This window comes from Vicugna pacos, chromosome 1 (assembly GCF_048564905.1).
Source record: "Vicugna pacos chromosome 1, VicPac4, whole genome shotgun sequence".
NCBI classification, from domain to species: Eukaryota; Metazoa; Chordata; class Mammalia; order Artiodactyla; family Camelidae; genus Vicugna; species Vicugna pacos.
The window spans coordinates 26,829,903-26,834,760 of NC_132987.1; the positions used below are offsets into that span (position 1 = coordinate 26,829,903).

General features: G+C 46.6%; 1 non-coding gene across 1 annotated transcript; it reads right to left on the reverse strand.

Annotated features, from left to right (window-relative positions):
- Positions 1-3,526: 3,526 nt before the first annotated feature.
- LOC116281542 (U6 spliceosomal RNA) lies at positions 3,527-3,633 on the reverse strand. The gene has a single exon (XR_004191011.1). It is a non-coding gene; the product is annotated as a U6 spliceosomal RNA (small nuclear RNA).
- Positions 3,634-4,858: the final 1,225 nt, after the last annotated feature.

Genomic DNA, 4,858 nt, shown 5'->3' on the forward strand with positions numbered 1-4,858 from the left:
CTCTCTCTCCATCTTACAGGGCCACGGCCGAGATCTTGGTGACCGTGTTCGGGAAGCCCACAGCGGAGTGACTCTGCCTGTCCTGATTGCCCGGGTGAAGGAGGGAGGAAACGTTCCCTAATCAGTCCCCAGAACCTGGAGCCAGATCCATAGGGATTCATGGATTCACTCCATGTCTCCTTCTCTGAGAGCCTACTGCCGGGCAGGGCGGCCATCTTACACAACTCTACATACGGCGCTCGCTGGGGTCGTCAAATGTGGGGACCCAGTGCCAAGCACTGTCCTGAACACAGCAAGGCCACTGGCTGTGTTACACGCCTTTGTTCCTTCGGATGCATCCTCCATCCACCGCCCCCTCCCCTGCTCTGTGTCCCAGGATGCAGGCCAGTATGCCTGGCATCAACTCTCTTGCCCTCCAACTTCCCACTGGCAGGGGATTGGGAGGAGGGGAGTGACAGCAAACCTGCCTCCCCGCCAGGTTGCTGTGAGTTCGCACAAAGGCTGCAGCCCCCCATCAGGCAGCCCAGCCCTCTCCACTCAGCTCCCTTCTGAGTTCTGGCGAGCACTCTGATTGTCCCACGTCTCTGGCCCCAGGGTACCGCGCTCTCCCTTGCTGCCCTCATCTTTCTGAATGGTCCCTCTATTAAACTCTTTGAATTTGACTCAGTTCAAGTGTGCCATTACTGATTTATTGCTGTAATCCTGATACATAGAGTGGAGCTTAACAGTGAAGAAGAGACAGGTGACCAGCATGTTTGTAAATATAATGAATATAATTTCAGATAGTGATAAGGGCTAAAAAAAAAAAAAAAAGGAAAATTGGGTACTGGGATGAAGAGGGCCTGGGGAGGAATGTACTTCCTAGAGTGGCCTGGAAAGGTCTTTCTGAAGAGGTGACCTCTGACGAACACCATAAAGATGAGAATGAGGCAACTGCGCCTACATGGAGAAAGAATATTCCAGAAGAGCGGATGCAAAGGGCCCTAAATGGAAAAGAGTTGAATAGAATAGAACCTGGCAGACCAGAGGAGAGTAGTAGGAGATGAGGTCAGGGAGGGAGGGCATAGGGAGTCTGGGTTTTATCCTAAGGACACTGAGAAGTCATGATAGAATTTGCGGCAGGGGAGTTGTAATGGCCACTGTCCTTACAGAAATCAGATTAAACCGTGAACAGGTTTAGCTTAAGAGAACAGGATGAAAGGACATTCACTTAGATATGGGTGGGGTTAAGGAAAGAACAAAGGGAAGCTTGTGGGAACTAGCAACAGAGAGAAGCTGTTAGCAGCCCCATGCCTGGAGGGGACAAGGAGTTGTCACTGGCATCTGGGAAGTGAAGGAGCCAGAAAAGAGGGGCCACAGCCAGGAGCTGTATCAGTCGGTGACTTCCAGAGGCCGTTAGGAAGGTTTGGAGGGTGGAGAAGGAGTCACATTAGAGGAGGGTGGATGACACAGGAGTTCTGACTTGGCAGGACAATGGAGCACTCAGCCACCTGCACATCTGATGTGAAGTAGAGAAGCTGGGAAGAAGGAATTTCCTCTTCCACTGATGACCCCAGTCCCAACGTGTGTCAGCAAATCCTAACAGTTTTCATCTACACGAACACCTCCAGGGCTCCACCAGGCAACTGGGAGGTTCGGGGGAAGGCAAGAACAAGATGTGGGGACTGAGGTAAAGGGGGCTGCCAGCCCACAGAAGGGCTGCCGATGGACAGCCTGAACGCAGGAGAGCTGTCTGGGACCTGGAGCCAGCCCGCAGTTTCCAGGATGATTTATTCGGTCAGCTTCCCAGGCGTGCAAAACTCTCCCAAGTCCTTTTATTGCTGCGCTCCCACGGCGGCATGGGGGCCAGGAAAGCCCATCAGGTGCCTGTTTGGGCTGAACAAAGGCCTCACTGCCTTGCACCTGCTCACGCTGAGGGGCATGCGTTAGCTGGCCGGTCCAGGCCGGCAAAAAGAGATGGCTTCCCACCCTCTGCTCCAAAGTGTAGAGAAACATGGAGTTCTAAGTGAGACTCAATTCTAGGGAAAGAAAACACTTTTGGGGTTACTCAGAGAAAGTAAATATTCCCTCTTCTGGTTTCTGTCTCATGGTAAGGTACAGCTGGGAAAAAACAACAAAGAGGGCATTGCCCTCTTAAGAAGTCTCGGCTGCCTCCCACTGATATTAATCTTACCCAGTGGTTTCCAAATGTTTTCAGCAGCACAATTCTTTTGCAGACAAAATCTGCCCCAGAATCTTAATGTAAAACACAGACAACATCCCAGTGGCCATCGCCTAGACATGCCCACAGCCCTGATTTCCAGCCAGCTGAGTGCGATCTTCCCAACTAGGTGTGTGTGTGGAAGTGAGGTTTATTGAGGTACAATCTGCATACGGTAAACTTCACCCTTTTAAGGGGGTACAGTTGAGTTTTGATACAGTCTTGTAATAGCACCACAATCCAGACACAGGCCAGCTCCATCACACCCCCAGCTCCCTCCTGCCCCTTCGTAGTCCATGCCTGCCCCTCTCCCCCATTCCCTGCGACCACTGATCTGATTTCTGTCCCTGAAGCTTTGCTTTTCCAGAATGTCATATATGTGGAGTCCTGCAGTATGTGCCCTTTGGTGTCAGGCTTCTTGCACTCAGCCTAATGCTTTTGAGGGTCATCGAATCAGTAATTTGCTCCCCTTTACTGCCAAGGAGAAGTCTATTGTTCTTGCCTGGTTTTCAGGGCTGTCCTTCTGACTCTTTTCTGCGTAGCATGTAAAGTCTTCCATTCAAATAATTTTCTTTCTTCCTTAAAATACTGAGATTGAAACCCTGGTAACAGCATGGAGAGAACACGTGCAGAGTGGGGCTGTTTGAACCCAGAAGTGTCATCAGTGTGCCACACTGCTACGTCAGACCTGTCACTCACCAAGCTGGCTCCCTTAGTTTCCAGAGTACCTCCGACTCTCCTCAGGACAAGAATTCCTTGGAATTTTTAAATCAAAGCCAGGGAATACTGCTTGCCTTGTTTTTTCCTTTTTTTTTTTCTCTTAAATTATAATTAGCAGAAAAATTCTTAAGCCAGGGAAAGAACACAAGGGAATATATTTGTTCAGAAAGCAACATTGGCTGCTAAAGGTCTTCAGGACAGAGCTATGTGGCCGAAAGACAAATCCACACAAAAACTGCGACCTAAAAACTTCAACCTTGGCCATTGCTCATTTGACCACACAGTTACAAGAATCTTTTGGATTTTCAATCCTGCCATCTAATAAATAGCTTTTTTTTAAAAAAAAAATTTTTTTTAGTTGAAGTGTAGTCAGTTACCAAAGTTGTGTTAGTTTCTGGTGTAGAGCACAGTGATTCAGTGATACATATGTATGTCTGTATGTATGTCTGTATGTAAGTATGCATGCATGCATGTATATTCCTTTTCCTATAATTTTTCGTTATAGGCTATTATAAGATATTGACTATAGTTCCCTGCACTTGTTGTTTATTTTATACATAGTAGTTAGTATCTGCAAATCCTGAATTCCCATTTTATCCCTCCCCCCAAAATATGGAACTCCTCACGAGTTTGGGTGTCATCCTTGCACAGGGGCATGCTAATCTACTCTGTATCATTCCAATTAACAAATAGCTATTGGTCCTCTCTCAAAGACCACATCTCTTGCCTACCATCACAAAAACTTGGGTGTTCTGCTCTGGAGTTTAGACCTTACATTCTAGTCAATGGGAACAAGCAAAGGGCTTTAGGTAGAGGAGGTTCAGGGTGCATTCTGGAGATTCCTCTACTATCCAAGCTAGGGAAACCTGTCAGAGGGTCCTGCCAGGGGTCAGGAGAGAGATCAGGTGTCAACAAGACGATGGAGAAGAAAGAATTCATCTTAGAGACATGTGGGATGCAGAACTGACAAGAGTCTGGAAGAAGGGTGAGAGAAAGGAAGGGGTGAACATCTTTTAGCTACTCTAGTAACACTGAGACTATAGGTGTCATTATGTCCATTTTGCAGATGACAAAACTGAGCTTAATGAGGTTAAATTAACTTACATGAGTTTACACAGCTAACAGGATAGAAATCATCCCATTACTGCACTCAGGCATGTGAGATAGTGAGAAACGCATTTAGGGGATTATGGGAAACAACCTTTAAAAAAATAAAAAACTTGCTTTGGGAAGAGTATCCTTGAGTCTTTGAAGAGCAGTGTTTGAGCACTTACCACCAGAGACCTCAGTGGAATGAGCAGATTTTTAGTGGGTTTGCCCAGTTCTCATTCTCCTCACTCATCCTCTTTTGCTTTGTCCTTCCTCTTGCTTCTGGGAAAGACAGATTTGTATAATAACATGAGAGCATTTGAGAGCATTTCAGCAAAGCCTGCTGCCAGCTGCCTTTTCTGACACAGACACATTGCCCAACATCATTTTATCCCTTTTGGGTAAGTGGCCTCCTCCCCATTTCCCAACTGCTTCGGAGATAAAAGAAGGCAGTGAGATTTATCCTTTTCCCCATAATATTGTGGCTGTAATTTAAAGCTGCCATAACTCATGTATAGAACTGTGACCATAATACCATGGAAAAAGCCATCATTCAAACCCCAAAGGAAGAAATGTAGAGTCCTGTTTCTTCCAGCTGTAAATTGCCTCAAAACCCGCAGACAGCTGCGGATATAACCAGACAACGGAAACTAAGGTTTGGAAAGTTATCCATGACGAATTGGCTTGTTTTTTTTTTTTTTCCTCCCTTTTTCCACATCTTCACAAGAATCAAAGTAGTTTTCTGTTATTGGAAGGTGACCAGGACTAGATCCACACTGGGCTAGTAGTACATGACTCTCTAAGTTTGGGGAATGCTCTAAAAGATTCTTAGAACTGGATTAAATGTGC